The sequence below is a fragment of the Peromyscus maniculatus genome, chromosome 3, assembly GCF_049852395.1.
Source record: "Peromyscus maniculatus bairdii isolate BWxNUB_F1_BW_parent chromosome 3, HU_Pman_BW_mat_3.1, whole genome shotgun sequence".
Taxonomy (NCBI): domain Eukaryota; kingdom Metazoa; phylum Chordata; class Mammalia; order Rodentia; family Cricetidae; genus Peromyscus; species Peromyscus maniculatus.
Window position 1 is genome coordinate 126143052 of NC_134854.1, and position 22899 is coordinate 126165950.

The window sequence follows — 22899 nt, forward strand, 5'->3', positions numbered from 1 at the left end:
GGGGGTGGAAGGACTGTAAGATCTAGAAGGTAGGAAGTAGTTCTATGAAGTTCCTTCTTTTGTGTATACAGGCTGCAATAATTGAGCTTAGGGGTTATTAACAAAAAGTTGATTAACATAGGAGTATAAGCATTGGCGGAGGTATAGAGAGGTTGGAAGGAGGTTGCTGAGAGTGGGCATGATTCAGATAAATTACAAATATGTATGATATTGTGAAGGAATGAATACAAAATATTCTTTATAAAAAAGAAAGATGTTCTTTGTTGTACTTCATATTTTTTGCATCCTCTCAAAAAACTGAGTGGCTATTGCTTTGCCAGTTTATTTATAGGTCCTCAATTCTTCTCCATTGGCCTGTTTGTCCTTATGTTAATACCAGGTTGCATTTATTGCTATAGTTCTGTAGTAGAATTAGAGATTGGCTATTGTGATACATCCAGCTGTCTTACTCTTTAGGATTACTTTGACTATATGTGGTTCCATAAACACTCTCTGATTCATTATTATGGATCTGTAAAATATCACATGGGGATTTTGGATAGATATTTTATTATATCTGTAGATTAATTTTGGTAGTAGAGCCATCATCAAAGTATCAATTCTGAAAACCCAGGAGCTTGGAAGTCCTTTCTGTCACCTAGTATCTACTTTTATTTGCTCTTTTGATGCCTAGAGGTGTTCACTGTAGAAGCGTTTCATTTTTCTATATTTAATGTTTCTGGTGTATTCCTAAATACTTAATTTTGAAGGGAAACTATTACAGATGGGATATTGATTCTGATTTCCTTCTCTGAGAGATCATTGTTGATGTCTCTGAAAACTACTTTTATATATATATTGATTTTATAGCTTGAAACTTTACTGTGTTTATTAGATCTAAGAGTTTTCTAGTCAATTCTATAGTGTCTTTTAAGTACAGAATCATGTCATCTACAAAAGGACAGTCTGACTACTTCTCTTGCTACTTTTATCCCTTTATGTCTTTCTCTCACTTGATTGCCACAGTTAAGCCTTGGAATACTTTATTTAAGAAGCTAGGGAAGAGTAGAAATCCTCATCTTCTGATTGTGATGCTTTCAGTTTCTCTCCTTTTAATATGACATTGACCATAGGTTTGTTGTATAGAACCTTTGCTATTTTGAGGTGTACTTTATTGATTCATAATGTCTCCAGGGCTTTTATCACAAAACCATGCTTAACTTTGCCAAATTTCTTTTTGGTATCAGTAGAGATGCTTATGTGGTTTCCAGCCTTAAGTTTACTGATTTGCATATTTTGAACTAAACTTATATCTCTAGGATGGAGCCCACTTGATCATGATATATGAAAATTATTAATCTATTCATGAACTTGGTTTGCACATGTTTGGTTGAAAATTTTTGCATTTATGTTCATCAAAGGAATTGGTTTATAGTTTTCTATTTTCTCACATCTTTATCTAGCTCGGCTATCAAATAAATAATGACTCAGAGAATTAATTCCTAGAGTCAAATAAAAATGAGAACAATCAGAACCTCAAGGACATAACCAATCAAATCCTAAGAGGAACAATTATAGTGATGAACACTCACATAAAAAACAGTAGCAGCAACAACAAAACAATCTGAGAGATAGCAAATAACCAACCTAATGATGTACCTAAAGGTTCTCAAAAACAATAAGGAGCTAATTTCAAACTCAGGAGATGTAATGCTACACAGAATTAATGAATGTGTTGGTTCTCAGAACAACAATTAGTAAATTGACAGACTCTTAGTCAATCCGACAGAAAGAGAGAAGACAAATTAATAACATTAGAAATGATAAGGATGACATTATAACAGAATTCATTGTCTTTGAAAACTTATACTCCAAACAGCTGAGAGCCTAGAAGTGGATGAGTTTCTAAATGTATATGACTCAAGAGAATTAAAACCAAACATACAAATAACTTGGCCCCATTACAAACAATGACATTTGTAATGAGTCAGTCTCTGTTCCCCCAGACAGCTCCCAAACAATGAAATGGAGACTTCTTATTAATTAGGAAAGCTTGACCTATATCTTAGGCTTGTTCCTAAGTAGCTCTTAAAACTTAAATTAACCCATTTATAATAATCTACATTCTGCCATGGGGCTCATGGCTGTTACCTCTCTTGCATATCCTGCTTACTCTCCATCTCCCAGAGTCTTTGCCTTTCTTCTTCCCAGTGTCTTCTTTGTCCCTGGAAATCCCACCTAACCTCTTCCTGCCTAGCTATTGTCTATTCATCTCTTTATTAAACCAATCAGAAAGGTGCCTTGACAAAGACACATCTTCACATTGTAAACAAATATTCCACAACAGAGATTAAAATTGTCAAAATTTTTCCTTCAAAGAAAAGCCCAGAGTGGGATGGATTCACTGATGAATTCTATTGGGTCCTCAAGAAAGATTTAATGCCAATTCTTCTTAATCTATTCTGTAAAACAGAGTAGGAAGACATACTACCAATAATTTTAAATGAAGAAAGGATCTAGTAGTTTATAGCCCATTCTCTTTTCTCTTGCCCTAATCCTAACCCTAGCTCCAACAAAACTCAGTTTATTTTTTTTTTAAATAGATATCCATTAGGCTATGGTTTACACATTTGATTTTTTTCATGATTACCCAGTTTGAGGTATCTGTTTAAGTAATGCTTCAAAGGAAAATCCCTTGTTAATTTTATAATAATATCAAATTATAAGCAGATGAACATTTGAGATTCCGTTCCACTATCTGGGCTCAGCACTCTCTCCACCACATTTGGTCACATCACACATATTCCATAAGGTCCTGATGCAGAAGATTCCATGGAATAAGTTTAACAATTATTCACTTAATGTCCCCAACAGTACTGTTAAGAAGGTGCCTGTTATTAACTGCGGTGAGAATCAAAGAAGCTGAAGAAGCTACAAAGTGACTTTCCTGGGAAAGATAACTAGTCAGTGACAGAGCAGATCTCAAACTCCAGTGCCTGACTTAAGAGCTCTTGACTTTGCATCTTCACCAGCATCCTATGTTTAGCAGTGGTGGGAAAGGAGAGCCACAATGCTGCAGAAGGAAAGAAAAGAGACATGGGGTTGGAGAAGATCATTGCTTGTGGGCTCCTGGTTCTGACTCTTAGCTGAGGCCCTCTGCATTTCTCTGTTCTTTGGTTCCATGACATTTGTAGGTAACCTTCTGGAGACATTGGTTCTTAAGCTGTACTCACAGAAATATATTACTGTTGACCCCAAAACATCTTTGACTTATAAACTCTAAAACTGGTTCAATTTCTCCAAACTCTTGCCTGATAATACCCACATTCCTTTCTTATTTTGAGAACTCTAGTGTATTATATAAACCAAATCATTATTAAATATCAGTAAAGATATATAATTTTCTTTTAAATTTATTGTTACTTAAAATATGCTTTTATATATCGCTGGGGATGTCTTTCTGTATGCTGTGAATGTGTTGCTCTGATTGATTGATTGATAAATAAAATGCTGATTGGCCAGTAGCCAGGCAGGAAGTAAAGTATAGGTGGGATAAACAGAGAGGAGAATTCTGAACAAGAAGGCTGAGTCAGGAGACACTGCCTACCCGCTCCCATGAGAAGCAAGATGTAAGATACCGGTAAGCCATGAGCCACATAGCAACTTATAGATTAATAGAAAAGGGTTAATTTAAGATATAAGAACTAGATAGCAAGAAGCCTGCCATGGCCATACAGTTTATAAGTAATATAAGTCTCTGTGTGTTTACTTGGGTCTGAGCGGGTGTGGAATCCAGGTGGACACAGGAAAACTCCAGTTACAATATATTGATATATAATGTGTTTCTAAACTGAAATCAAATTATGGTGTACTGTATTTCTGTTTACATTTGCAATCTAGGTGAGTTGTGGCTAACTGTAGCATAATAAGCGTTTTTAAATGAATAAAACCTATTTAATAACTTTTTAAATATTGATTTTACTTTTAATTATATATACATATACACCTACACACATATATAAATATGTGTGTATGTATGTGTGTGTGTGTGTATGTGTGTGTGTGTGTGTGTGTGTGTGTGTGTTATAGGGTACCTGAATGTAAAGCAGCAGATCCTTTGAAACTGGAGTTGTAGGGATTGTTAACTACTTACCATGGGTACAGGGAATTAAACTCAGGTTTCTGCAAAAGAAGCACACATTTTTCACCACTGAGCCATCTCTCCAGCCAACTTTTTTTATTTTACCCAGAAATAAGAACAAATGCCATCTTGCACACTTCTAATATAGTTCTACATATTTTCAACATGAAAGATGTTCACTTTCTGTGCTGTTAACCTTGAAACAAACAAGTCTGAATTCTGAAAAGCTATAGTTTTTCAGTGAGCTTCCAATGACAAGAACTACAAACTCAGATGGCATCAAATTGTGGCTCAACAATTCAGATTTTTCCTTAGAAGATGGTTCCAATTTTAATTTTATACACTACTAAGATCAAAGTAACAAACCTAATCTCTACAGATGAGGTAAAAACAGAACTAGAAAGAACAATTGGGTATTTTTAAGTCCATTACAACTGAATAGTATGGTAACTTGTTTTATTTCTATAACTCTGCAACACTCTGTGTTCAGTACTTCCTTTGCATAGCAACACCTTAACTTAAGTTTTGGAGTCAATAAAAAATACACACTTGAATTAATAGTAAGGTCTTCAAGTCCATTTTGGAATTCCTTCAAGAATATCCAAATTCAACTTCTATGATTCCCTCTCAGGCTCAGGGAATATTTTGGAAGAAAGAACAGAAGGAATGTAATAACCAGAGAATAGGGATAAAGGCTGTGAAATGCTGTCCTCAGGGCATGACACAACCATTGCATACAGGGTTTCACAGCAGATACAGGTGCTGGTTGTGTGCCCTGGGCCTCTAAGACTGGCCCTGCCAATGGCCAATTATGGATCAGAATAGGCTTATAGGCTTCTCACTCTCCACACTGAACTATTGGTAACTGATAGATTTGATACAGGGCAAGGAAAGTTGTTATCTTCATATGTGTATTAAATGGTGAGCCACCAGGCTCTAATGGATAGTTCCAAAGCCCTGGTCACACAGATGATTCTGCATAACATCAGTGGACCACAAAACATAACAAAACAAAAAGGCATGGATGGGGGAAGTGACTGGGGGGATGGGCAGATGAGAAGACATGTGGAAATGAAACAGAAGAGTGGAGGGAGAAAGTAAAATGCACTGAATTTATGTATGAAAAAAAGAAGCAAATTTAATTAATAAAAATAAATATTAACCAAGTTGAAAAACATCGTACTAAAGACTAGTCAGCATGTCTGCAAATTTGGAACCAAATCTTGTTGATTCTAGCACAGGTGGCACAAGTTGAGATAACTGAATAGCATTGTCTGAAATAACAACACTAAAATTACTGTGGTGACTCATACTGAAGAAACATATTCTCTCTCTTGGTTACAGAGAGACTCACTGAAGAAGCTTGTCTGTCCTTTTTTGACATCATCCTTTGTTATAGATATTAAACATCCACCCAGAGGATTGATTGGTGACCTGTGGCACTATTGGGTGGTGGTGGAATCAAGTAGGAAGAGGTTAGGTCATCGGGAACATAACTTTGCAGGGGTATTGAAACCCCTGACTCCTGTCCTCTCTATTGGTTCACCAGCCACCATGAAAGGAACAGCTCTGTTCTGCCATCTGCTCCTGCAGTCATGTCCTGCCTCACCCCAGATAGCAAAGCAATTCAGCCAACTGACCTGTAGAATAAAACCCTAGGCACTGAGAGTCAAATGAATCTTTCCTCATTTTAAATTGTTTTTCTCAGGCACTTCATCACAGTGCTATAAAGCTGACCAACAAATGTTAAAGAGGTAGAAAGATGGTGCTGGGAGCTAGCACAGTCAATAAATTGCTAGCCTTGCAAGCATGAGTACGCAAGTTCCACTTCCAGAATACACATTACAAATACTGGGTGTAGCTGAACACGCCTCTAATCCTAGAGCTCAAGTGGCAGAGAAAATAGATCTCTCAGCTTCACTGTTCAGCTAACTTGGCCAATTTGGAGAGCTCCAGGCCAGTCGAAGGCCATGTCTCAAATCAAAAGTAGACAATGCCTGAGAAAACAAACTAGATTGGCTTTTCAGATTTCCTTTCTGCATACATGCACATCCCCCATAAACACATGTGCACCCATAAACAGGTGAACATGTACATACACGCATGAAAAATAAGCATCTGAAGTTCCACTCTACAAATTATATATGTGATTATATATAAATCATACAATTCTATTAAATTTATGGACTCAATTTTCTCATTCCGTTATTGTCAATGACAGAACTATATCAAAAATTACTGTGAGGATTTAATCAATAAATGTATGAAGTATTTATTGGCTATGTTATAAATATGCAAAAATGTTTTTATTATTTGTTAAGATTTTATTTTTAGACTATATCATGCTGCCATCGATTTAAGTAAATTTTATTTGACACTACATTGTAAAAATATAATTTACCCTTTCCAACATTTTTTTTTAAGTTAGCCAAAACATCTTTGGTTTTATTACTAACTAAATAATGAATATTCAGTTACAAAATCAATGTTTTGTTTTTTAGAGGTACATTTTACTTCCTGGAAGCTGTGATTTAGACAAATATTAACACTTTGGCTTTTTCAGAAGACATTTTCAGGGTTGTGGCATGATTACATAGCTCTTTTGTTGTGCCCAGATCGTAACCCCCAGAGAGACCACCAAGGACAAGCATACCAGAATGCAAAAGCAAGGTTTATCTGTTACAAGTCATGACAGGGAACTCATCTCAAGCCATCTCAAGTGAGGCAGGGAAGAGTTACTCTTTCTTGGGGAAGTTAGTTTTTATAGGCAAAACCCATAAAATTTCTTAGAGGGGAGGGGGTTAATACGGGTCCATTCTTGATTGGTCCAGTTTTTCCCCGGCCTGGACTTTATCTTATTCTAGCTTATCTGTTTGCCCTGTCAGGAGTTTTACAACTCATCTCTAGGGTCTGGTCATGTTATCTCCGGAGAGGGGCATCTCGTGGTTAATTGGTTACCATCAGACATCCTGACTCTGTTCTTTTGTTCCTGGGGCTGGTGCCATCATTTCTGGGGACTTGAAACTGGCCTGGGTCTATCTATATTGAGATATCTTTGTTTAAGGCCCCCTTTTTGAGACAATAGAGTGAGGGTCTTGTTGTGCCTAGATCACGTCCCCAAAGCTGCCACTGGAGACTTTAGGTACAGAATGTAAAAGTAAGGTGTTTTCTAAGTTTACAAGCCTCCAGGGAGGCTCTTCCAAATTTCTCACTCACAGCAAGGAAGTTGGAAGGAGGTCTCACCTTTCTTTGTGAGGCTAGTTCTTAAAGGCACAGACCATATAACTTATTTTAACCTGCCTCCCTTTTTAGTCTTTTGGTCGAATATCCTGTGTTTTCCAAAGTCCCTGTAGCAGATACAGCCACCTGGGGAAAAGGGGTCTAAGTTATCTACACTTAGGAATCCTGGTTTAAGCTTCTCTTTGTCTGTAGGGAATAGAGTGGGGGGGCGGTTTACGGAGGTATCACACTTTGTCTCTGGAAATCCTTTTATTTAGTGCAAGTTCTTCAGTCATGTTTGCTTGTTTGTGTGTGTGTGTGTGTGTGTGTGTGTGTGTGTGTGTGTGTGTGTGTGTGTAGTGCAAGCACATGTGCTGGTACACACGCATGTTGAAACCAGAAGGAGATGTTCAGTGTCTTCCTCTCTTGCTCTCTGCCTTATTGCATTGAGACATGGTCTCTCACTGAACCAGAGTTTACCATTTTGAATAAGCTGACTGTCCTGTGATTTCCCAGGATTCACCTGTATCCAATTTCTCCTTCCCCAAGGCTGGAGTTGCAAACATTCACAGCCATACCTGGCTTCCTTACACATGTGCGGAGGGTCTCAGAGCCTCATGCACAACAAGCACTGTTGCCTACTGAGTCATCTCCCCAATAATCCTTTTTCTTTGTTTATTTTGTTTTCTTTTTGTTGACAGTGACCTTTCTGTGTTGATTGCAAATCTCACCATTTTGGAAAGATACCAGAGAACTTCTTACTGTTCAGCAACAGATGTCTGTCTTTCTTGTACTACTTTTCCTTTGAATTCATCGGATCTTCCAACTAGATTCTGAACTTCTTGACCATCACAGTTTGATTGCCTTGTCTTCTGAGGTCCACATCAATTCCAAGCTCATACTACATTTAAACCCTGAATAAAAAAAAAATGAGTATGAAGGATATGCAAGCATATATATTTTATTATGTAATAGCCTTATCTTTATAACTGCCTTACCTTCTTTGCATAAACTACTTTGGAAACTTGCTTCATGCACACACTTATCACTTAGAGATCCTAGTTAATAGATGAAATTCTGATTGCATACAAGGGTGACTGCTAAACTCAACCTTGTGGATAAAGTATTCCAGGCACCAGGGAACTGAAATGAACTAGCATTAATAATAACAGCAACAATGACAAAGGGGAAAGAAAAATGATTTTATTGTCAATTACTTAATGCTATTAAAAATAAACAGATGAGAAAAAATGCTTTTAAGTGTGTATTGATTCTGTTTCTGTTGTAAAGTATTTGAATATGTTTCAAGTAGATCTGTTCAACAATTTAGTGTATTGGCTAACTGCTGTAATGAAAAATAATGGGTGAATAGGTTTGACATACATTCTTATTTCAACTTGTAGCTATTCATTTTACATAAAATTACAGAAATTTTTCATCATGATAGAGAACGCTATCAAAGCAACACCTTACACAGGCATGTTTTTTGAGTCTCTTTTATAAACATTTTTTAGGCATAGATTATATTGCCTAAAACAGATTAAAAGCACAAAGGATATATTCATGGAAAATTCTGGTTTTATGTGCACTGAAATGTATTATTTTATTAAGAATCTGGCAAGGGCAGTGCTATATTTATTCTAAGCTTATTTGTTTTATTTGTATAGATCCAAACTGCAAAATTACATCACTAAAATATTAAAATTAACCTGACAGCTTTTTGGAATATTATTTAAGGCATCCTTCCTGATTAAACGTGAAAGTTTAAAAATGTTTTTTAAAAAGACAATGATAGCATTGCTGTGACATATTTTGGGCATGTGTTTACCATATAAAATCACATGAGCCACCACAAGCTCCAATATTTAATAATCTACTGCACTAAAAACATGGAAATATAAAAAAATAAAATTTTCAATGGACGAGAAACTTAGTTTGAGATATATGTTTTCTGTACATTTAATTGTGTATTTTTATTCATTTTTCTTACTTGATATTGATATCAATATATGATATACTGATAATCAGAAATTATTTGAACTAATGTATTTTCAGTTATCTACTATTTACAACACATTGTAAGACAAATGGAATTACTTTGAAATTGTTTTACATCCTCTCTGTTACCTTGAATAATGCTATAGTGGGTAGCTGTTTGAACATTGACTTTGAAGTACCCACACCTAGTGAGGTAGCAGGTGACTGTTATATCTGCCTATGACCTTGAAGCACATGCCCCTGGGGCATGACTGGTTGAGACCCTTAAGACCTAGGAAGGATGTAGGCTCTTTCTTTGCTTTCTCCTGGTGTTGAATGCTGAGATCTTGGACCGGGCAAATCTGATTGGGACGTAGTTCAGCTTTCCTGGACTCTATGATAAATTTCCCATGGTAGTGAGTTAACCCTCAAATAAATTCCTTTGCTTATTAAGTAGACTCTGTGTATTTCTTGCATCATCTGGCACCCCCACATGCAAGCATGGGTAAGCCATCTGCAGCCTTCTACCCACCCAGATAGCTTCACGGATCCCACCCACAGGCTCTATTATCTTTATTCTACTGACTTCAGAGAAATGTAATACATTCTATTTTTTAAGTCTACATATTTGAAAATAGATGTGGTCAAGCCCTTATTACTTGATTTTATTGCTAATTAACGTTCTCAAAATATTTTAGACCAGGGTTGTATGAGAAAATACCTCAAAACAGTGAATTTGGCTTAGAATAAGTAAGGTTGTATTTCTCCATTAAATATATTCAGATCAACTGATTAGCCTCAGGGTCAAGCAATTAACTTAATTCTCAAATGCTGGAAGGTCATGAAATAGGCACTGAATTCATTCAAATATCCCCATGAAAACAGACTAGTACTCTGGAAATACTATTCATTTTTTTTAAGCTTTTACTCATTTTTTAAACTTGTATGTCATGTATGTATGTATGTATGTGTGTGTGTGTGTGTGTGTGTTGAGGAGTCAAGAATATGAAAAAAAAATTATGTCTATAGCCTGATAATGGCCTTAAAACAAGCTACCTGCCCCTTTGCCCTACATTCTCCCAGATATGGGAAAGCAGTTAGAACAGACCCAGGCTATGTAAACATCTTGAATTAACACCCTCTAATCAGAGGTCTTAAATCATGACACCAAGTATACACTCCATAGGAGTTGTAGACCCTAACCCTAGGAATGCATTCCCAAAAGGCTGTAAATCCCAATATGTACTCTCTGCCCTGTATATAACCTGTGGCCATGAAAAGATACTTGTAGCCCCTCATAGGGTCACATAGCTGAATAACTTTGTGGCCTTAACTAGTTAGAAGTTTTTTGTTTCCCACGGTGATTTTAATAAAGTTACTTCTGGTTAATAAAATTTGGTGGTCTGAATGTATATATCCTGGGTTAAACAAAAGCAAGACATAGGGAGTAAAAATTTATGACTCTGTAGATACCCCGAATCCTGTTAGCCATCAGTAACCTCATGCTTACAGTTCAGCCTGTAACTTCAAAGAACTGCCTTACCTAGCACCCTTGTCTAATCCCAAGCTGCATGCAAACATTTCCTATGTAAACCCCTTAAAGTGAGGGCTGTCCTCCTCCACCCACTGTGTTGGATGTTGGATGCAGACCAAGCTTGCCTGTTTTGTTATTAAAAAGCCTTTCTGTGCTTGCATTGGATATCAGCTCTGTGGTGGTCTTGCTTGGGGGTCTTGTGGCCTGGGCACAATATTTAGGGGCTCGTCTGGGATCCTCCTGCTTCCCCCAGACCCTATTCTGAGGGTTTTTTAACTGGCCAGTTTCTGTGTGTCTTTGTCCTTGTCTTTGTGTGGCTCTGTACATATTTTTTGTGAGGCACACTAGATCTGTGAAGTGGTCCAGTAAAGGTCAATGCTGGTGGCAGCCAGTAGATGCACTGGAACCAGGATCACAGGATTCCCGAAGACGTTCTATGTCCCTTAAAGTTTAATGGGAATGTGGAACCCCCCAGTCTGTTTAACTTGAGGACTGACAGCCTCAAGTCTGGACAGTTTTTGGTGTGACTGAGCCTGGAGGGTCACTCCTTCCAGACCACATCAGCCTGTCATTGTTCTTGGAACTTCATTGGTTGTCTCTTGGGGCAAAGTTTGTTTTGGTGTGCCCTTGGTCTTGTGTGTAGCATTTTAATTGTTCTCATTGTTGACTAAGATGGATGCCATGGGACAGTCTCCCTTTTCTCCCCTAGACCTTTGCCTAGCATACTGGAAGGATGTGGGAGCCATTGCTCACTACAGAATGATCGATTCACAAAGAAAAGTTTGTCACCTTTTGCAGTGCAGAATGGGGCCTATTGGTGAAATTATTTTGGCCACTCCACATAGTTAAAAGGATATTTATTTAATGGCGTAACTCACAAATTAACTGATAGGTAGGTCACAGGGTCTGGGAAAGGTGTATCGCAGTCCAGCGGCGTTCCCTGGAGCTCTGCTCTGTCCACCTCCAATGTTCAGCGTCCCGGCACAGAGAGAGCACACAGAGAGAGCGCTGGCCCATCCAGCTCTCGGGTCTCCAGGCGCCTCCCCTGGCCCTGCCTCGTAGGCGTGACAGTTGCCAGAGTCTCAATGGGGTTTAGAACTTCCAGATCCAAGCTGGAATGGCTACTCACTACATCTCCCCCTTTTTGTCTAAATAAGAAGGTTCTAAACTAATACAAGACTATATACAAAGGAATGGTTATCAAATATTGTCCAGGAATAATGAGGGATGATGACCTAGATAAGATGTAACTACAACCAATGCAAACAATATCAAGCAAGAAACACATACTAAAATCCAGAGAAGTATAGAGCATAGGTAAATGTCATGTTATAAAGATCATTCAAAGGTGTCCTATCCTAAAGAACCTGAATCTAATACTTAATATGTTCTATCTAAGATATATATACTAAGTTCTAACTATAACTACTAGTCTTCAATCAGTGCTGTGGATATCATTCTATATAAATAAAACACTGATAGCCAGTGACCAGACAGGAAGTATAGGTGGGACAAAGAGAGAGGAGAATTGGGGAAACAGGAAGAAGGAGGGAGAGACACTGCAGCCACCGCCAGGACAAGCAGCTGGTAAGCCACAAGTGACGTGGCAAGGTATAGATTTATAGAAATGGGTTAATTTAAGATATAAGAACAGTTAGCAAGAAGCCTGCCACGGCCATACAGTTTATAAGTAATATAAGTGTCTGAGTGATTATTTTATACGTGGATTGTGGGACTGCGAGGCTTGGTGGAACCTGAAGAGAAGCAACATGGGCCTCTAACAATGTTTACTTGGCCTTTGGAGAGAACCTGGTGCTGAAGGAAGAGCTCCCCATAGTTCCTGCAGACTCTTTCCTAGCAGGACAGCAGGCTATGAAGGGCTTTGAAGGGTGCAGTATGCAGAGGCAGAGAAGAAAACAAACAAATGAAAACAAACAAACAAAAAAAACCCTCCTGATCCTGGTGAAGTTGCCTTTCCCATAGAAGCTACTGTTCCCCTTGATCAAGGCTGAAATCAACTTTTTCACCACTGGCCCTTACCGGTACTTATGTTTATATAAATGTTAATTTTTTCGGTCTACTAGTGTTTCCTTATTGCTATCAGACCTGCAGCATTGGTGGGCTGGGGAAGCTCATCAGTGGGGCCACCTGCTGAGTGCTCATCACTTCCTGCCCCCCCCCACTCCGACCGGCTGGAGATGAGTTCCCAGAGAGCATGGGCAGATCTGGCAGGAGGGTCACTGAGTGGGCGGATGCCTCCCTGGAGGGAGCTTGGAGCAGGACAAGCAGGGCTGGTATTAGCATGCAGGAGAGGCTCCTGTGGCTCTCACAGAGGGTGGAAAGGCACACTCTCTATAAGAAGGCAGAGATGGGGAAGCTAGGGGTGATGGGGATTTTACTGCATATGCACTCTGAATCTAAACCCCCCTCCCTTCCTTTCTAAGCCAAGTTCATCATTAGCTTCCCATCTTAACCCTTCTCTGTCCTGGTAATGCTTAAAAAATGTTAAAGATACATTAGGATTAAAAAATATGCTTTTGTTTCCACAGGAAAAAAATATAATACATAGATTTTGGTCATTTGAGTTCAATGGGTTACAAATACTTGCCATCATTTAAGAGAATTGGTTACAAATCATTGGTTATGATTTTAAAAAAATATATATCAAATTCTAAGTAGAGGATAACTCAATAAATTAAATAGAAAAAAAGATATTTTAGAATGTAATGTTCTTATAAGAATATAAAGGCCTGAGGTATGAGGATAAAAGTTTAAATAAATGACTTTTTGGTTTGAGGAAACATTTTAAGGTGTAAAAATTTAAAGGCTTAAGCATGTCATGAGTGTTTGAGTATGTGATATTTTGGTTCTGAGGAAGAAGTTTGAGGTATTAAAATGTGGAACTTTAAGTAAGTTCTGGGGTTTGAACATAAGTAAAGTTTATGTGGGGTCTAAGATGTAAAGGTTTTAAGTATGGGAATATAAAAAAATGTTTTGAGAAGAAGGAAAGTATGTGAAATGCAAGTTATTGGAATGTGTAAAAGCAACTTATGAAGGTCTGAAGATGAAAAGACTTAAGTAATGATAAAAGAATAAAACATGTTTCAAATTTCTTTCTCTTGCTATTCTACTGTTACATTGAGACTCCAAAGTTCGTAGTTTTAAAAATGTCTGTCTACTCTGTAGGTATGAATGAAAATGTGGCCACATGTATGTTTGGTTTTGAATGTCTGAGTTTACATGTTCTCTATGTTAAGGAATACACATTAATGCTAGTCATTTGGCTATCCAGATACTAGTTTAAAGCATAAACTGTTAAATCTTATTTAATTATAAGCTATTAAAAATAAATAAAACAGAACTTGAGAGGTCCATTTGACTAATATATCTAAAGGGTAGCAAATTGGCCTGGTTGTTGTTACCAAACTTAGAGATGTTTTCAAGATTAGGCCTAGATTTGTTTGGCTCAGATATATTTAATAGATACTGGTCCTAAAACCCGTCAAAGATCTGATGAATATGACATTTAAATTATTTGATAAAAAGCTTACTATAGCGAACAGAGACTCCCAGCTCCTAGCAATGACTCCCAAGGTCTCCAAAGAAGATATGGAATAACAAGAAGATACCACCTGAATTGCTGACACCACCGACCACTGGGCAAGATACTCTGACTCAACACCTGCTGCCAGGGATCTGGCCCAGTATAGAGACACTGACAAGGTAAGGTCAGTCTTTACCAAGTTGCTCTTCCACAGGGAGTAATTTCACATTGGCAGCCAAGACTGATGCTGTCCTGACACCTGTTCTGCCAATGCTATGAAGACTTCAGGAGCCTGGGATGATGGCAGTCAGGGCAATGGAGAATCTTTGTCATTTTTTAATAGATTTGAAAGTCTACACTCAGATAAAATGATCCTTCTCAGATCTCTGACGGCGTTGACGACTGGGCTTGCTGTAGCTTTGTCAGCTTAGAAACATCGGGCAACTAGAGTCTTCCAGGAGGTTGCAGTCACTTTATTAATACATTGATCAATTAATTAATTAATGACCATGCTGCCATTGCATTAAAACTTATTAAGTTCAGAATTTAACATTAATAGAGTTTTGACAAGCTAATAGAGCAATGACTACTTATTGTTTGGATTATGAGCTCAAGATTTTGGATTTCTTTTGGTTATTTTCTGAATATAGATTTATAGACAGATACCTGTTACCTGATTTTTCTACAAACTGTATTTCATTATTTATTGATAACCCTAATATATTTACTGAGACTGTGGGCCTAAAAATTCCAGATAAATTAACTTTTGTCTTTTTCTATATCTGTTTCAGTGGGCTTCCATTCGACTGGCAGACACATCCAGGTATCGGCTACTAACTTCAACCTGAGACATATGGACTTCCTGAAAGTTGATATGGACCAATCCAGCAAATATAAATGCTGTTTCTCCAGCTGGTCCATGAACCAGATGCTTCCAAATCCCCTCCTTGCTTTTGACTAACATTCTGGCTTTCTAGGGCCCTGAAAACGACATTCCAACATTAACAGGAAGTAATTACAGAAGCAAAAATGTCGTCCTTATTCCTGGAATGTTAGATCAAAGAAAATATTCTATCATAGAGAATGTGAGATAAATAATAACTGGTCCCTATTCTCATTTCCAAGTTCCTTCAGGATAAGGAACTCTGTCAGCTATCAAGGGCTTTTGGACCTTCTGTTTCTGCTAATTACTGCTGGCTCTTATGTCATTGATGCCTTAACTAAATAATAATTCCTGTTTGGATGCTGCTAAACTGATGACCCTAGAATTCCTCATCTCACTTTCTGAGGTCATGTTACAGAATAGGGTAGGGCTAGACCTCCAATTCTTATGACAAGGGGGACTATGAGCAACCCTGGGAAAAAAAATGATGTTTTTATATAGATCACTCTGGGCTAATTAAGGACTCTATGACCAAAGTATGAGAAGGCCTCAACAAGCTGATGCAAATCATCAAAGAAAGGTTGGGGACCATTCAATTAATGATGCAAAGGACTCAAACTTAATGTGAAATCCTCAACCAAGGTAAAAAAAAAAAAAATGGCCTGTCTGACTCAAGGTAGACATTTGCAAACTAGGTATTGACAACCCATGATTGGGTGTCCTCCAGTTACTAGGAGAGGAGGGAATGAAAGAGAAAAATCAGTAGCCATCTTGAGAGATGCTTCCCCCTCTCTTCCTCTGAAGGTATTTGCTGACCAGCAGTTTTAGAACTGACCAGAAGTTGAACTTTATGGGAAGATAAGGCTGAAACAAGATATGGGGAGTAATGGCAAAACTTGACTTGGCAAAACAAGATATGGGGAGTAATGGGCTCAAATGACCAGAAGTTGAACTCAGAGGAGAGTAGGACTGAAACAATCTGAATGTATATATCCGGGGTTAAACAAAAGCAAGACATAGGGAGTAAAAATTTATTACTCTGTAGATACCCTGAATCCTGTTAACCATCAGTAACCTCATGCTTATAGTTCAGCCAGTAACTTCAAAGAACTACCTCACCCCTAGGCCTCTTGTCCAATCCCAAGCTGCATGTAAACCTTTCCTATATAAACCCCTTCAAGTGAGTGCTGGGGGCTGTCCTCCTCTACCCACTGTGTTGGATGTTGAATGTGGACCAAGCTTGCTTATTTTGTTATTTAAAAAAACCTCTGTGTGTTTGCATTGGATATCAGCTCTGTGGTGGTCTTGCTTGGGGGTCTTGCAACCTGGGCACAACAATAAATAGGCCGGGAAAGAGTCTGTACATCTGTAGCTCACCATAGCAGAGCATTATGGTGTCTCTCCAAAGGTGAAGCACACATCTGTAGCTCACCATAGTAGAGCATTGTGGTATCTCTCTAAAGATGACACACATCTGTAGCTCACCATAGCAGAGCATTGCAGTTTCTCTCTAAAGATCAAGCACACATCTGTAGCTTACGATAGCAGAGTATTGTGGTATCTCTCCAAAGGTGAAGCACACAGTCTTTAAGGGCATTTTGGATAGAGCAGAGACCTAAAACTTACATGCGTTTGTCATTACTTTCCAGCTAAAGTTTCTTATATTAATAGAATTGGGATAACAACCAACAGGCAATCACATTGTGTTTTGCTGAAAGAAAAGACTGCTTGCCACCAAATCCCTAATTGAGACTGAATTAGAATAAACGGCCGTTAAGCTCTCCAGCCTAATTGTGAATGGTGTGTATTTGACATTCTCTAAGACATAAATTAAAATAAAAAGAACATTTTCAGAGGCATGGAGTAGCTTTGCATTAATGATGGCCTCCCTCGGTCTGCCGGCTGTCTGCATTATTCATGGTGGCATTATCAGGACTATTCAGTGCTGAGCGATCTGTTTGCCCTGGAATTGTACAGCTTGACCAGATAAGTAATATCTATAGTTTGTATTTATTCTTCTAACTGCTTACTCGGGGATGGCTCCTTTTATCACTGTTGTGAGCTTACTTACTGCTGCTCAGCAGGATGTACCATCAGTGACATCCGCTTTATTCATTTACAGATCCACAGTAGTGCTGCATCAAAGTATTAAATCCTGCAAACGTAGGGAAGACTCAAAGGCTTTAATCTTTGGACTGGCAATCATCATTGTACTATTGCTACATGTCAGAGCTGAAGTCAGTTTTCCAGTCTGAGGTTTAAGGAAGGCACGTGGCCAAGTGCAGCCTGCTTGTTTGTTTAAGATAGAGTCTTCCCACCATTACAATGACATTGCCTTTCAAAACCCCTTCATCTCCACAGAATTGAAAGAACCAGTTCCTGCATTAAAATGCCAGCGTGTCCTTTCAGAACTGATTGGCCTATTTGTAACTCCTTTTTTTATTTTAATTAAGCCAGCATAGGAGAGGCCAGTGTTTTAGTGTTCTGGGCTTCTTCTTGATGACGAGGAATAGCAGGAGAGAACCAGAGCATTCAGAAAGCTCACTACTGTGAAAGCAGTGTTTAAAGGTCTAGAGGATTTTCTCCACCTAGCACAGAGATCATTCTTTGAAATCTTTCCATCCGCCCTTCTACACATACCAATTTCAGTTTCCTAACAGCCCCCGCTGTGCATCTCTTGGCAGGAAACTTCCCCATCTTACGGAGTCTTGCATGAATAATTCATTTAAGTGTCACACTGGCTCTCAAAAGCCTGGATTACTACTTCGGAAGAAATGTTTAATAAGATTCTTCTAAACAACCCAAAATATAACTCCAAGTTCTGTGGACAGCATCTCTCAGAAGAGCTGAGTACATTCAAAGAGTGAATGTGCTACATGTACAAGCACTCTGGAGGCCCTCCAAGTGGTGTTCAGTCATCCTGTAACCTGATAATGAACATTAAAATTAAAATTGATGTCTCTGTGTGTTAGAGGCATGCTTCTTAAACTATGGGGTTTGAGGTTACCTTTTGTTAGATCTTGGGGTTGGGAGCCTTTCTTAGAGAAGATCAAAAACGCCTTGAAGAACCATGCAGTTGAGAGAGGCATAGGGTTCGATGTGAGCAAACACATGCTAGACAGAGCAGGCTGAGAGGCCTCCTCTGCTCCCCAGTGACATCCTTGTTCGAGCAGCCTTCCCTCCCTCAACGACACTGGAATATTCACACATCTGTACTCAGGAACTTTTCTCTTTCAGACCCCACCTCAGTGATTTTATTGTATCTTTTCACCCCTACCTCCCCTTTCATTATCCACAAAAGCTGTCCTTTTCACTCCCATCAAAGGCTGCCTTTCATGAAGTCTTTAAAATGTATTTATATTACTTGGTAAAGGACTCACTCCTAGGACAGTTTTCATTTAAGCCCAGAAGAGACGTTTATACTTGAAAGTCTGTATTGAGTTGACTAAGTCTTAACTTTTCATTTGTGTAACAATTTGGAAAATGTCTACAGTCATACTTCTTTCTTACAGAAAACAAAGTAGATGAAATAAAGAAAAAAAATTAAAATGACAATAATCACCAATAATATCTTGACAGGATGGTAGATTAATCCACATCTACATTTCTCATCTCATATTAATCTATTTAATACTTTCTGATCCATCCATCCATGTGGATGGGGAAATCTAAAGCAGAATTTTAAAAGCAATCAAATTAAAACTGTATCTTTTTCATGGGTGTGCCCTATGTCAATGTGTCTTAGATTGTATTTCATAGAACCCTGAAGGTTAGTTGAAAGAGTTTGGTCTGAGTTTCTTCTTTGCAGCATTTTCTATACTGTTCTGCACCTCCTGGGGTGAACTTGCTTGGATCACATCAGTAGGCTCCCTCACCCTCTGGCATCCCATTGCGTTCAGCAGATGAGAGAAACAGCGGGAGTCATCAGGAGGAAGCTGGTGAGATTAGCACATTTGTTCTCCCATTCTCCTGTCTTGAAGGAGACAGTTAATAATACACAACCCTTTCTTCCTTTGGGGGGCTTAGTAACCAATGCATCCCTTCTCTCCTTCAGGCACAAAGCAAGTAGGTTCTCATTTATTACTGTGGCAAACTACCTACAAACCTAGAAAGTTAAAAATATAACCATTAATTTTTAAAAGTAAGAACCAGTAGGACACCAGCTTTGCCACATGTGATGGAGCAGCTGACACTGAGCTCAGTGGATCTATTTCCAAGAAAGCCTTCCCCGTGGCTGGCAAGTGCTGATTATCTGTCTGCTTGGAATCTGTACTGGACCTCGGGGTCTACATTCCTCTACACACAGCCTTCTTTATAGCAAAGGCCTTTTCAGGACAGCATGCAGACTGCATTGCTTTTTAGGATTCAACCAGAGGACTCACATAGCATCCTTTGGTACCGTAGCAAAAATGACACCAGATACAAAGAAAGCGAGCAGAGATTCTGCCCTTCCATGAGAAGACTAGCAAATGACAGTGTCAAGAAGCCTAAGGGGCATGAAAAAGTTAAAAAAAAAAAAGGACTTTTTTTTTTTTTGCCTCAGACTTTATAGTAACATCAGTGTACTATACTATCATTAAAAGTTCTATGTATCTATCTGCATTTTTATAAATATGATGTGCATTAAATCATGCTCAAATTACTTAATTTGAGTGTCTCATGTTCCTGCTGGGATGCTATATGCCGTAGGATTGAGATGACCAGATTACTTGAAGCCAGGTAAATGCCAGGATCCAGGATCACCCTTGGCTTTTGCATCACCTGCAATATTTTTAATATACATATTTTGATAGCATTCAAGCTTCCTTTGAACCAGGTGTCCTGCTAAAGGCTTGTATGTTCATAATACCGCTTAGGTTCTGCTGCCTCATGTTAGCAATTGCACGTTTGTTTTCCATCTACTCTAACGACTTCTAAGTACAACTCCTACAGTCTGTGCTTTGTTCAGGGAAATTCACATTTTCTTCTGGGTTAAGTACTATGGCTATAAAGTGTATGGTATTTAGTGGATTCCCCAAAACTTTAAGGAAACGTCATCACTAGGATTGGACTCCTCCAGTTACAGAGTCCTTTATCTCGAAATGTAACATCTTCAGAGGATAGCATCGCATCAAGTACTTTGTTTTAAATATTTTAAAAGGCTTCTACCTTTTTCTTTCTACAGCATCTCTTCTCTCACATGAAGCCTTTCTGCATGTTGATGTCCCATAAGGAAACCACACATGCAGAGTTAGGAAAACATTTCCTAGTCAGAACAAATGAGACAGAATGAGGCTGACACTGCTCAGCAGGAGGGACTGAATTCTCTTGGAAAATGAAAATAGAACAATTCATTAATTTGTTAACATGAAGTACATAAGTTGAAGAGTGTATTTTTTAAAATTTCTCCTCTGGCCTATGGGTGATTTCTTTACTATATAAAATAGGAAGTTTTAGAAGCTCTAACAATGAAAAAATAAAGGATGAGATGAATGAATACATCAATGAAAAATTCACATCTCCAATAATTAACAAGCAATTGGCTACCACTTTAAATTCTAGAGTTGAGTAAGAATTGCAGCAAATTATGATACAATGCACTCTGCATAACCCTTTCAGCTAAAATAAATAAATACTTTAAGTCAACTTAAAGTATTCAGCTTTTGACGAGTCTCTGTTATCTCTCATGATGTTAGGTTTGTGTTTCACTCATTATCATTTAGGATCCAAACATGTAACTGGAATTGTACACAGTGTTTTAATATAGAGACTATGATAAAGAGAACTGTTAGATGTGGATAAAGTTGTTACCTTGGCAAGTGACAATGCAAAAGTGGAACTAAAGCTACAATAGAGACAGCAAATGTAAGAAGCTACTGCCCCCCTGCCCTACCTGCACAGCATCCCCGACCCGACTCACTCCCAGACAAGCCTTTCTAGGAGAGTCACTTTGCTAATTCTAGTAATTATCTCAACTTGTGCTCATTAAGATCCTTTATCATAATTGTATTATTTCTTCGCCACCTTATTCTAAATACGAGATTTAATTTCTCCCAGTATTGCAATTTAATAACCATGAGATTATTTATTTATCTTGGAGAATGTTGTCATTTATTATTTTATTTGTCTTGGAGAATGTTGTAATTTACTACAGGATGTTTTGAGTCTCTCAGAATACATTCAATATTAGTACAGGAATTTTTAATTAAGACTATTCAATTACCGGCAAACCATACACGTTTTCTTGCGACTTCATTTTAGAGGAGGAAATCCAGTAATGATATCATTGTGCAGGGGTGCCTTCTTTCTTATTTACTGGAAACACTGCAGTTATTATCTGATATGTCACAAGCTCCATCTCAACTCTTCACACATGTATTCTCTCCGTATATTGTGCGCGAGTGTCCCGTCTGCCGTCAGCTTCCTATCAGCTTCCTCGTTGCTGTACTGCTTACAGGTAGACTTCAGCTAAGCTTTCCCATGAGTCGATTCTAATGATTGCCATGATAGGAACCATCATGAGCTTTCACTCACTGGCAGGCTTGTCGTTTCTTTCAGAGCATCTATGCTGTACCGACCCGCTGAGCTTGGCAATTTTTCAAAAACTCTCTCGGACAATTCCCACACAATACATTTGCAAATATATTATTGTTCTCATTTTACTAGGAAGAAGGTTGAAATTTCAAAGATGCGCACATAAACAGAATTAGCCGGATGCGAAAGTAGAATAACCTCCTTCAAAAAGCATTTATTCCTCTGACTTCCACCTGCTTTGGAACCACTTCTAGCCTAGATGGTTTCTTTGTTCTCGTTAGGAAGAAAATGTCTCAAGACACAGACCTCCTTCAGTAAGTACCTTGGGATGAAGGGTCAACCTTTGAATGAGTTGGACTAGGCTGGCTATCTCCTTAGCACATCATAGGCTTGGGTTCACCCACTGCTTCCTCTCCATGGTTGGTACCCGACTGTGTACTATCATCTGGCAGCTGAATGTGATGCTCCCTTTTGAACACCACATCTGCAAAAGGAAAGCAAAAGATCCTCTCAAAAACTTTTCCTTTATTCAGATTTCAGCACTAAAAAGTTGTATATACTGTTCCGCCCTAAAATATTTACCTCTTTCTTTTTAATGTAATAATTCAAATCATTTAGTGAATTAGTAATATATTAGAGAATACCAAATTATACAAAAGCATGGTAGCCTGGAATAATAATTATTTAAGAAATATTTGGTGGTGCATATTTGTAATCTAGCTCTCCGAAAACTGAGTGGGAATATTGTGAGTCTGAAGCCAGGCAGGGATACAATGCTAATTAATGGTTAATCTGAGCTGCATGAAATGAGTCTAATGGGCAGGGCAGGGCAGGGCAGGGCAGGGCAGGGCAGGGCAGGGCAGGGCAAGGTGAAGAAAGGACAAAGAAAATTAAAAATATTTATTATCTCACAATGATGAGTCATGGGAATGCATTGGCTGATTAGTGAGTGATCAAGCTTAGAGTTCCTCAAAAGACTATGTTGTAGTGGATAGCCATTCCAGCTTGGTTCTGGAAGTTCCAACCCCCATTGAGACTCTGGCAACTGTCATGCCTACGAGGCGGGGCGAGGGGAGGCGCCTGGGGACCCGAGAGCTGGATGGGCCAGC

The 22899-nt window shown here is 38.5% G+C and overlaps 1 long non-coding RNA gene across 1 annotated transcript in view; it reads left to right on the top strand.

Annotated features, from left to right (window-relative positions):
• LOC121828348 (uncharacterized) overlaps window positions 1–16563 on the top strand; it is a 53623-nt gene extending 37060 nt beyond the window's left edge. The window contains exon 6 of the long non-coding RNA XR_013049617.1: window positions 15186–16563. This is a non-coding gene — a long non-coding RNA (uncharacterized LOC121828348). The remainder of the gene's footprint in view (window positions 1–15185) is intronic.
• The last annotated feature ends 6336 nt before the right edge of the window (window positions 16564–22899 follow it).